Source organism: Lissotriton helveticus, chromosome 3_1 (assembly GCF_964261635.1).
Source record: "Lissotriton helveticus chromosome 3_1, aLisHel1.1, whole genome shotgun sequence".
NCBI classification, from domain to species: Eukaryota; Metazoa; Chordata; class Amphibia; order Caudata; family Salamandridae; genus Lissotriton; species Lissotriton helveticus.
In genome coordinates this window covers 269,844,845-269,857,230 of record NC_136061.1, presented here as the reverse complement: position 1 = coordinate 269,857,230, position 12,386 = coordinate 269,844,845, and the positions used below count along the sequence as shown (strand labels likewise).

Sequence of the window (12,386 nt, the reverse complement as noted above, 5' to 3'; positions counted from 1 at the left end):
ATGTGTCTGTAACTCCTACAGCTCCTACCACTGAACAAGCTAGAGGCAGAAGGAAGCATAAGGTATATTTTATTTTATGTGATAATTGACACTGATGTCTTGTGTTTCATTACGGATGTCTATTTTATGCTTAGCTTTAAAGAAATGTGCCTTCGCCAGCCCGATAGGCATTTTGAGGAAGCTGGGGCAGAGACTACACATCCTCATGATGATAATCCAAATGCATTTCTACATTGGTGAGGCCCCTCCTTATAGCTAGGTTATGCAGAAAGTGCATGTGGCTAATATTTTTCAGCTAAAGTCTGCACTATATTGCAGTGCACCCCACTATTGTGTAGGCACCTGAATCTTCCTTTGAGAATGCCAAATGTGTGCTTAATTACAGAGCATGTGTGTTTAAGAGTCAATTGTTTCTGCACTTATTTCTGGAGGTTGGATTTAGATATTGATCATTCATTATCCCTGACCTTTAAGTGTAATCAGTCTTAGCTAAAAAAACACATTATAACAATATTTTAGAAGTTACTACAATCACCCAACATAAAAACCATGTTGAGCTTGCCTCTAGTCTGGCACTGTGAAGAGACATGAGAGGTGTAGGATAAGTGGGAGGCCCTCGGGCCGCCAGTGAAATACCACAACTCTTATCGTTTTTTCACTTACCCAGTGAGGCGGGGGGTGAGCCCTGTGGGGCTCTTGCTTTTGGCTACAAGTGCCCGGTGCTCGCTGGGCACGACCCGCTCTGCGGACACTGGCAGGTGGGGAATTTGACTGGGGCAGTACATCTGTCAAACGATAATGCAGGTGTCCTAAGGCAAGCTCAGGGAGGACAGAAACCTCCTGTGGAGCAGAAGGGTAAGAGCTCGTTTGATCTTGATTTTCAGTATGAATACAGACCATTAAAGCGGGGCCTCATGATCCTTCTGAATTTTTGGGTTTCAAGCAGGAGGTGTCCGGAAAGTTACCACAGGGATAACTGGCTTGTTGCGGCCAAGTGTTCATAGAGACGCCGCTTTTTGATCCTTCGATGTCGGCTCTTCTCATCATTGTGAAGCCGAATTCACCAAGCGTTGGATTGTTCACCCACTAATAGGGAACGTGAGCTGGGTTTAGATCGTCGTGAGACAGGTTAGTTTTACCCCACTTTTCAATCAAAATAACAGACTAACATTTTCACTTCTCAAACTTCATATTCCACTTTACTAATTCACCACTAATCTTGTATGGGTCCCAAGGTAGCGTGCTACTCACTCCCCCCCCCAAAAAAGCGCCTTAAACCCCAACAGGAGTAGCAAGCACTATTTAAATACAAACCTCGTACCCTCTTCTATCCTGCCGCTACCCTTCTCTATCCATAACTGAATAACATATCCACCACTCAAATTACTTCATATTTCACTATCCTAATTTTCAACACTAATCTTTTATGGGTTCTGGAGTAGTGTGTTACTCACCAGCAAAGCACTTCAACACCCCTTCAGGGGTGACAAGCGCTATATGAATGCAAACCTTTCTCTCCCTTCTATCCCTCTGCTATCTTTCTCACTCCAAATAACTGACTAATATCCAACACTCAAATTACTTTCATATTTCACCATAATAATTCACCACTAATCCTTTATGGGTTTCTGGAGTAGCGCGCTACTGCCCAACAGGGGTAACAAGCGCTATATAAATACAAACCTTTTTTTCCTCTTCTATCCTTCTGCTATCCTTCCGAATCCAAATAACTGACTAACCTATCCACCACTTTAATTACTTTCATATTTCACTATACTAACTGAACACTAATCCTTTTTGGGTCCCGGAGTAGCATGCTACTCGCCGAAAAAGCGCTTTGACGCCTCATCAGGGGTAGTAAGCACCATATATATGAAATTATAATACAATACAATGTGCAAAGTATTAAGCACACGGACCAAGCAAATAGACATCCCCAAAGTCTCCTCTAGAATGACGATCATAAATTCCACTGTGGCGTAACATGTAGAGGAGTTGTGTGTTCTGCCTGGGAAACATGTTACAATGTCAGATATAATTCAGGAAGCATCACACATCTTTTTGATTGAGTGAGTGGCTATTTATTTGATTGTGGAATAAAGTCTAATTTGCAGATTATGGGTGTATTCCAACACGAGTCCTATCTACATAAGCAATAACATGAGAGAATTGGACAAAACGATATAAATGTTTACTCTGCAGTAAGTCCTGTTGTGAGGGTGGAAAAGTATATTGATTCATTTTTACCCACATCCTATTAAAAAAATGGACAATTTTGTTTTACAATTTGTGAAACTTTCCCTGTTACTGCAATTACTCTATGGCAAGTTCCAGTAGCTAACGGGCGTAGGGAACAGAGTACTTGAACATGTGGTGGAATTGCATTACTTCACTTTGTCTGTCTTTCTAGAAGTGGTTTTTGCTCTGCAATTAGATCTAAAATAACATGACTACTATGACTACAGTTTTCATAGATTACCTTCTTTGTTTGTTTAAAAAGGATTATCCTAACCCTAAAAGACCTTTTCTGTCTCCTTCTCTATAGACCAGTCAAAATTCTCATCCTCTTCGCCAACATTCATAAAGCCGCCATTGTGAAAGGATCTGATGCATTTTGGGGTTGTTTATTAGCACAGCATTTCAGTTGGTGCTAAACCGCACGTGGAAAAACCACATTCTGCGATCAGGCACAATTAGCAAACGCTTCATACATACAAATAGCTATTAGGAATACCTACTAGTGATTAGCAATATAGAGTCGCTAAATTACTTAGCCACTCGATTTGCAATAAAAAAGCATCAAAATTAGTGGTTGATAACCTGTTTGTCACTGGTTTCTGAATGGTTTAACACTCCTACACCTGGCCATACACCCATACAGTAAACAATACAAGTCCAACACAGCACGTTCCTGTTGCAGTGTGGTCCACTTTAGATCTGTGAGCAAATTCTCAGAATGTTATGTGTATTTGTAAAGCACAGTCTCACCCATGAGGGCATCCTGGCGCTGAGCAGGTATTTGTACCTGACCCTGCCTATGGTAGGGTGGTTAATTGAAAAGCCATGTAATTTTCTTGTAGAATTCAAGAAGAGAGGAGGAGGCTCTGATGAGGAGTGGAAGGCCGTTCCACCCTATAGGAGCTATGTAAGAGAACGCCTGTCCTCCTGATCTGGTTCTGTGAAAGCATGGGATGTGTGCGAGTCCTGTGGAGTGGAGATGTCTGGGTGGTTGCTGGAAGGAGATGCAACTGTTCAGGCATGTTGAATTAAGTTGTGTAGTGTTTTGAGTGTGTGCATATGCAAAGAGTTTGAAATGAGCATCTTTGTGTATCAGGAGCCAGTAGAGCTCCCTGAGGTGGGGTCTTATTTGAGTTCTGTGTGGGAGGTTGAGGATGGCTCGCGATTTCTGAATAAGCTCTTGACCCGTCGAGTGTATGGAACTGAAGCTTGGACTGATAATCTGCCTATCCTAGTATGTCCTATCTCTGCATCACTCGCTGATATTGGGGTGGAGCTTTGGGACACAGGAGTAGCTTCTTGCTGCCATAATCCAGTATGAAAGGACTCTGGTTTATGTACTTGCACTACAAAAAGTAAATACAACTTTTCATATGTAAGTTCTCATGATAGAAGTAAACAAACTTTTCATCCAGGGCACTAAACCTTTCCAAGTCCAAAGCTCTTAACACCACCTTCTTTTCTGGCTATTTTACTTACAGTTTACTGTCCTGGTTGGGCGAATGGTGAACCCAAGGAACAATAACTGCTTTCTGTTGCAAGTATAGAGTAGTGTATGGTTATTTCGTTTAATATAGTTTTTATATTTATATATGTCCACTTACGATTGTTTAATGAAGACAGGAGGGAAGTTGGAATGAGCAGTTCACTGATATTGATGACAAAAACATTGATGTTAAAAATATAAAATATTAAAAAAATATATAGAATACAAAAATATCGACTCCCATACCTACACAGGTAAGTACAGAGATATCAAATCAAAAAAATTGATGTAAAAAATATAGTTGTAAAAAATATCGATTTAAATGTATATATATATATAAAATAAAATATATATTAAATATATATTAAATATTAATTATAACAAAATAAATTACATTTAGTATACATTTAAAAAAAAATAACAAGGGGGCGTGGCCAAGTGCCTTGTGCTGATTTCAAGCTCCTTTTGGACTCCACGATACCTCCGACCCGAGAAGCAGTCTGCCCGGCCTCTGCCTTCCTGCGGGCCGCCGGATTTAGGGCCTCTGGCGATTGTGGTCAGCGAGGCTGTTGGACGTGAGCGGCGGTGGATCTGAGGGGTCAGAATCGGGCCCCATTACTGATGTACTGAGCGGTGACGGTGCCTCGGGCCGTCGTGTCTGCGGGGAGACAAGAGCTGAGGGACGACGTGCGGCGCCCACCATTTTGTCACTCCCGGAACGGCCTGTCTGCGGCCCTCGGGGCTCCAGGCCTGACCCGTGGGCGCCGCAGACTCTGAGCACGTCGGCGTATTGAGACAGCCGGTGTGAGGGGAGACGCTGGTGCAGCTTGAAAGCCCTTCGAGTGTGCCTGGCTTCGGTGAGGCAAGTGAGATCCCACCGGATGAGATGGCTGCCCCTCCAAAGTGAGCGAGGTGAGGAGTGGAGGGGCGGTGTGTGGTGACCTCCTGCCGTTGTGCCTGGTCCATGTGTCGATGGACGGAGAACCTCGCTGGCGGGGAAGCGGGCGGGGAGCACTGCGGCGGCCTGCGGGTCCCCGGTGTTTCTGGCTTCCCGTGAAGTAATTGAGGTGAGGCCTGTGGTTGGCCCATGGCTCGGCGGGCGGTGGAGGATCCGCGGGGCTGGGGCCTTGCCTCGCGGCCCAGTACGGCTTCGCCCCCTACTCATATGCATTGAAAGGCACGTGCTGTCCGCGCTGGTAAAGCGGTCATTTGGGGTACCTTCAGCATCTGTGAGACAGGCGCCTGGACTTTGAGAGACTACAGCCTCAGTGGGATAATCTTCGCCTCCTCACTTGGTCTTAGTAGGTGGGGGTGTGCGTGGTGGATGTGGAGGCGGCATAACAGGCAGATAGAGGCCCCCCCTCCCCCTGTTGGAGCTCTACACACCCAGTTTGGGCACTGCATCACCCTGCTTTTGTCTTTCCATGCCCCCCTACGCTTCCCTCTCGAGTCCTGGGCCTGGGGGTGCCACTAAGACGAGTGCTTCGTGGTGCCGCCTCCCCAGCGCTGCTGGGCTGATGTACTGATTACTCCTATGTATGACAGCCCTACAGAACGCCTGTACCTCCTTTCTGCATCCAGGTTAACTGGGTGGTCGAGGGCCTAGTGGCTGGCACACTTCCACAACTCTGGAGTCTAGTCCCAGGTCCTCCACGGCGGCCCACCACAGCGATTAACGTATTTGTCTGCGCCTACCTAGGCTTTTACTTAGTTCTCTGGCTGAGAGGACTCTGAGCCACGTTTAAATAAGTCCTCCCTTTGCTCCGCTAGACGGTATTTCCTAGAAGACCCTGATATTCCGGCCATGCCATGTTGTCAGCCGAGGTCGCAGGGACAGGCCATCGAAAGATTTCCTGCAGAACAGTATGCTCTGCCCTCCAGCCGGATGCTAAGGTCTCGCGGGTGGAAGACGAAGATGCGCCGGCAACCAAAGCTTTTATGGTTGAGCTGTTCACAGCCATTAAGGATGATATACAGGAGCTGCGTGCCCAACTCTCCTTGGATCTTAGAGAAGTTCGATGGGATGTCGACGCCATTGGAGAAAGAGTCACGACCTTGGAGGAGCATGATTTGGGTAGAGAGGATGATCTGCACCAACTTCAACAAGAGGTGCTTCGGCCTAAAGATCAAAATTTAGACCTTCAAGCACATACAGAGGACTTGGAGAACCGCTCCAGACGTAATAACATACGGCTCTGAGCAGTTCCGTGGCGAGAGGAGGGAGATGACTTTCGGGCTTACGTTACTGCCCTATTTTGGCAGATCCTCAGAGAGGACGAGATTCAGGAGATACAGATGGACCGAGTGGGACTGCCGCAAGGCTCCAAGGCGCCACCCCCAGAGATTCTAGTCTGTGTGCACGATTTCCCACATAAGGAGAAGATCCTCCGCAAGGCCATAGACTTTCCGCCGGTGCAGTTCTGGGGTCAGCAACCTGCGCTCTACCAGGACTTGGCTGCTTCCACATTAATTAAGCATAGAGAGTTTAAGACTATCACTAATCACCTGCGAGACCGTAGCATTCCTTATTCTTGGGGCCATCCATTCCGCCTCATCTTTAAGCTCAACGCCAAGCTCCTGCAGATTCGCTCCCTAGAAGACGCCTCTGCTGCCTTGGGTCTGGAAAGGCCCCCTACATCGCCTGAGACCGACCACCCTCTTTCCCGGCATCGCCGTCGCCCACTGGAGTGGCAACAAGTCGGAAAATCATTGCCTAGATCCAAACCAGATATCTCTGCTAGTCAACGTGAGAGAGAGGCAGCCCTTGCGTCAGTGTCGCAGGTCACCGACAGCTCTGACGTCCCGTGAAGGGCGCAACCCTGGAATCTTAGTGGGTTCAATCAATGGCACAGGAGGGAGGGAAGAGTCCGACGGTGACGAGTAACTTCATTCTCTACCGACAGGAACTTGTACAGTCCAATATGGTTTAGTTTGAGTACGGCCCTTGCCCCCTTGAACATTTGGTCAGTGAGACGAACGTCAGTCACATCTTTCGATTTCCCATTTTTGCTGCTTTGTTTTACTGTGTTTGTCCACAATTGAGTTGGGGTTTTTGGGTGGGGGTTTGGGGTATTTTGTTGGGGCTCCGCATCAGTTCATGGGTATGATAGGCAACTGGTTGGTTCAGATGAGATGGCCCTCTTTGCTCATTCCCCTATGGAGCCTAGGCCAGCATCCACCTTTCCTCCCCTGTCGATCGTCCTGGGTAGAGATCTTAAAATTGTGAGCCTGAATGTCCAGGGGTTAAATAATCTGGTTAAGCGATCTGCCATCCTCTCCCACTCAGAAAATGCTGAGAGCGATATATGTTTGCTTCAAGAAATCCATCTTTTAGCTAGAGACACCAAACGGATGAGAGATAGGTGTTTCCCGCTGCAGCTGTTGTCCACTGGGGCATCCAAGAAAAATGGGGTGGCCAAACTCTTTAGTGCACGGTTGCAATGCAAAATACTCTCCACTGTGGCGGATCTCAAAGGCCGGTTCTTGGCGGTAAGGGTGCAGCAAGCTGACACTTCACTAACGATAGGGTCTTTATATGTCCCAAATGAGCAGCAGGGACCCTTTCTGTGTCTAGCGCTGTCTGAAGCCCTTGCCTCACCAGATGTAGCACTCTTGGTGGGTAGTGATTTCAATGTAGAGATGGACCCGGAGATGGACAGGTCAGCTCAGAGATCTACTCACACAGGCACATTGACGCAAGGGGGGACACAATGGTTGAATGACTGTGTACTGAGTGATGTATGGCGTGTCCAGCACCCTAGCGTGCGCGACTACACTTACTTCTCAGCGGCACACAAAACATACGTGCGCTTGGACCACTTTTTGGCCTTTTCCTGTCTCCTCCCTTATTTACACTCGGCAGACATCACCCCACGCTCCCTTTCCAACCACGCACTCATCTCTGTCTTATTCACACCACAGGGTTCCCGCCCGACGACGTCGGGGTGGCACCTCCGCGAATCACGATTTCACTCAGAGGACGTCACCAAGCGCATTAGAGATACTATAGTATAGTATCTTTTGGAGAATGATCAAGAGGGTACTCCTCTTGCAGCAATCTGGGAAGCACTAAAGCTTGTGGTGCGAGGCAAATGTATTGCAATTGCGGCATCCTATGCTCGGTTGCGCAAAGAGAAACATGCGGAACTAGAGAGGGAGGTGGAGGAACTGGAAGCAGTTCATAAACGAACTGGAGCCCTGAGAATCTGGAGAGAAGTAGAGACAAGGCGGCGCATGTTAAAACATCTGGATCTAGATAGGGCGGAGCATACTCTCCTAATGTTCCACCACAAATTCTATCTCAGTGGGTATAAATGTGGGCAGATGCTTGCACATCGGTTACGGGTGCAGGCTCAGAGGTCCGCCATCCAATCTATCCGGGACCTGCATGTAGTTGAGCATTGAGCATACCACGGATGCTCTTATTGCTAACGCCTTTCGTCAATTTTATCAACTCCTCTATGTGAATGAAGACACCCGCCTACACGATCCGGGGGAATATTTAAAGTCTTGCGATATCACTCCTTTGTTTAAGTCCTCGGCTGATGATTTGGACTCAGCCATACGCATCGAGGAAGTCATCTCGGCCATAGCGCGATTGAAGGTAGCCAAGTCACCAGGTCCTGATGGGTTTCCAGCGCTGTTTTATAAGTCATTTTGCGTGGAGCTGGCTCCCCTTTTAATTAAGCTTTTTTACTCCTTCTTTGATACGGGAGCAGTAACGCCGTCATTGTCTGAGGTGGTTATCTCAGTAATCCCTAAATCCGGGAAAGACCCTAAAGAATGTGGGTCATATCGCCCAATCTCGCTTCTTAACATAGACACAAAGTTATTTGCGAGTCTATTGGCTGCACAACTTAGCCCGCTTATGGATGGCCTGATAGACCCGGATCAATCTGGTTTTATTCTGACACGTCAGGGAGGGGACAATGCTAAGAGACTCCTTCACCTCATTGACTTGACCCATTGATCTCGCACTCAAGCCTTCTTTCTCTCAACCGACGCAGAGAAAGTCTTCGACCGTGTTGATTGGGAGTTTCTCTTCACTGTTCCATGCTCCTTCGTCTTTGGAGAGAACTTTATCCGGTAGGTCCGTAGCTTGTACGCCTTCCCCATAGCAGCGGTGCGGGTCAATGGTTGTAGATCAACCCTCTTTCCTAATACCCGGGGCACGCGGCAAGGCTGCCCTCTTTCCCCACTTCTATTTGCTCTCTACATGGAGCCGTTTGCCCAACGTATTCGATCAACTCTGACATAACGGGTATCAAATTTGGAGCTGACGTACATAAACTCAGTATGTATGCGGATGATGTCATTCTTTCGCTCACGCAGCCCCGGACGACTCTGCGGCACCTGTCCGACGTGCTTACTACTTTTGGCGATGTGGCGGGGTTTAAAGTCAACTTTACAAAATCCCAAATTCTTAATATCTCTGATGGATGAGATTCAGGACTTGCAGCAGGACTACGCTTTCCCGTGGGTCCACGCGGACATTACATATTTAGGCATATGTCTGACCTCGTCCATCACTAAGACAGTCGCCCTCAATTATGCTCTGTTGCTGAAGCAAACCACCAAGGCTCTCTCTGACTGGACACGCTTTAAATTGGTGTGGTACGGGAGACTGGCAGTGGTAAAGATGACTGTGCTTCCACGTATCCTCTACCTATTTCAGATGCTCCCTGTTAGCCCTCCACCAGGCATCCTCAAGAAGTTACAAGGACACCTGAATAAGTGCCTGCGGGAAAATAAAAAGTCCCGCCTTGCGTCAGCACTGGTCTCCGCCTCAAAAGAGAAGAGAGGGCTTGGCTTCCCGCTAGTGGGTGCTTATTACCAAGCAGCATGTCTCCAATACATTTTCGAATGGAATAGGTCCCTGTCCAGCAAGCACTGGAATTTTATAGATCAGACAGTAGCTGGGCGTAACATCTGGCGCGAATTGTGGCTGCCCCGCAAGCACAGAGCATGGGGTTTGTATTCTTCTCCAGTCACCTCCCCGACCCTCAAAGCATGGGATCAGCTTGCGCAACAGAAAGGGTGGACTTTGTTTCCCGCTCCACTCTCCTCTATTGTAGACAACCCTGACTTCCAACCCGGCTGCGCGTCCCCGACGTTTCATCAGTGGAGGGAGGAGGGGTGCAAGAGGGTGGGTTCCCTTTTTGATCTTGATGGGCTGATTCCCTTTCCTCAGGTATGTGCAGATTATGATTTTCCGGCTTCTGGAGCATTCATTGCTCGCAGCTTGCGCATTGGGTCACGCTTCTTGAGAATTTTGCTCACATGTCCTGCCCCATGACGACCTTTGAAAGATGGCTAATATGTAAAAAAGATGATCGTAAGCTCATATCTGAATTATATACTATGATCACTACGTGCCCTAAGAAACATCGTACAAATGCGCAAGTTAGATTGGAGACTGAGTTGGGGAGACCCCTTACACCGAAGGAGTGGGAACACATTTTTTATCGCACACACCACACTGCTTCCAATACAGCGGGTGCGGAATCGGTCTATAAGGTGATCCATTACTGGTATTACACACCAGAGCTCATTAAGTATTGGACAAGTTCAAATCAGACCTCTGCTGGCGGGGGTGTGGTGGCACTGGTACCCTAGTACACTTGCTGTGGCACTGTCCGAAGCTGGTGCGTTATTGGGCAGCAATTCTCGATGACATCGATGCAGCATTTCAGATTACATTGCCATGAGCGCCTTAGCATACCCTTCTGGGACTACCCCACCCTGGGTCCTTTCCACTGAAGTCTTTGAGGGGCAGGCAGAAAGCCCTGGCACTGTTGGCAGCTAGGCAAGTACTCGTAGGGCAATGGGGATCTCAGTTAGTCCCGGACTCGCAAGACTTGATACAGAAGCTTTTGTTTTCTGTTGTTTCTTGTGTTTTTAAAAGTGGTGTCTTGGTCACGGTGCCTTGAACCGCCAATGAGATTTGCATTTTCGAGAAGGTCGTCCCCCGGGATGTGGACCTTATTCGCTGTGTATTGCTCTCTAGTTCTCGCTCTGCCGGCACCTGGATGTAGGCAGTTAAGCTGTGTATTATGCACTTATTACCACACAATAAAATTGATTGATTCTTTAAAAAATAACAAAGAAACTTTTTTTTTTTTTTTTTTTTTTTTTTAAAACCTTTATTTGGAGACAAGCAAAAGACAGTAGTGGTACATTCATAATCCATACAAATAGTGAGAAACAGTGCAATGTGGCAATATGATCAAAATGTCCAGGCGTCATGTCAAGGCATAGTACAAAGCAGACAGTATCGGAAAAGACATACAGCATCTGTAAACCTGCATCGCGGAACGCATCCGCACAAGGCAGTAGGTGATGGCAGGGGTATAAATCCGTAGCCCACAGACCGTAAGGCAGGGAGACAAGCAGCGATCTAGTGGACAACCGACCACCATGTACCATGTGGTCAGAGGAGGTCCCCCCCAACCACCAACCGGAGAGTAGCTACTGGCCCATCATACCTCACACAAGGCCAACACAGCATGACATATATAAACAGCACAGTAACAAAAGATAGAGATGACCCCAGTCACACCGGGGCATGGGATCCGGCAGGTGCCAGCGCAACACAACGAGCCCCGTGCCGTTTAACCCACCCCAACCCGGTCTTCACTGTCAGAATCAGAGTCCTGCACCGTCCTAGTGAGGAGGTACACCTGCAATGGGCTCCAAAAATCCTTAGGCCTACATCGCACAGGCATCAGCTCCGCATATACGTTGTATTGGTCCTGACAATAAATGACATCACGTAACCAGTCCTCGAATTGCGGCACCCTGCCACGCCCCTAACAGCAAGCTACTCTCCGTTTGGCCAACAATAAGGCCACGTCTACAAATCTACGGTGGAGGGCAGGTACCCCCTTAGTATACCCCAACAGGAGAACCATGGGGTCGAACAACACCCCATCCTCAGTCATAATCTGCAGAGCAGCATGGACCTGCACCCAGTACTCCAGAACGGCCACACACTCCCATGCCAAGTGCAGGAAATCGGCACCTACTGCCCGGCATCGGGTACATCTATCGTCCTCCGACAGTCGAAACCGAAGTTTCCTGACTGGGGTATAATAAAACCTCTGTATGAATTTGTAGTGTATAATTTTCAAACGGCAACTGGAGGAGATATTAGCAGTAACGCCACAACAGTACTGCCACTGTTCGTCAGAAATAGTAATGCCCAGTTCAGCGTCCCATTGCTCCCGCACCCGACTAGCCGGGGTAGCTCGCTGACGTCTAATGGCACTATAGAGCTTCGAAACCAAATGTCGCCCATCGGAGACTAGCAGTACGTGGAGTGGCAAGGCCACATCCGGCTCCCTAGGGAAATCCGGCAGTAAAGTACGCAGGCCCTGTCGCAGGCGGACATAATAAAACAACTCCAAGGGGGAACAGATCACATCACCAAAAAACTGGTCCCGGGTACGGAAAGTGCCCTCCTGAAAAAGGCTTCCCCAAGTAAGTACCCCAAGACGCTTGCACAGACGCTGAAACCCTGTCTCCTGTATGAGGGACAGAGCAGGATGATACGCAAGGGGTAGTGCAGGCGAGTAGAGAAATGAAAGACCCAGCAATTGCGTCACACGTTGCCAAGCATCCACCGTGCACGTCATCGTCGTCTGGTGGGTGTCCACATCACCCA

The 12,386-nt window shown here is 48.0% G+C and overlaps 1 pseudogene; it reads left to right on the top strand.

Moving 5' to 3' along the window:
• Positions 1–540: 540 nt before the first annotated feature.
• On the top strand, positions 541–1,139 carry LOC144825608 (28S ribosomal RNA; annotated as a pseudogene).
• The last annotated feature ends 11,247 nt before the right edge of the window (positions 1,140–12,386 follow it).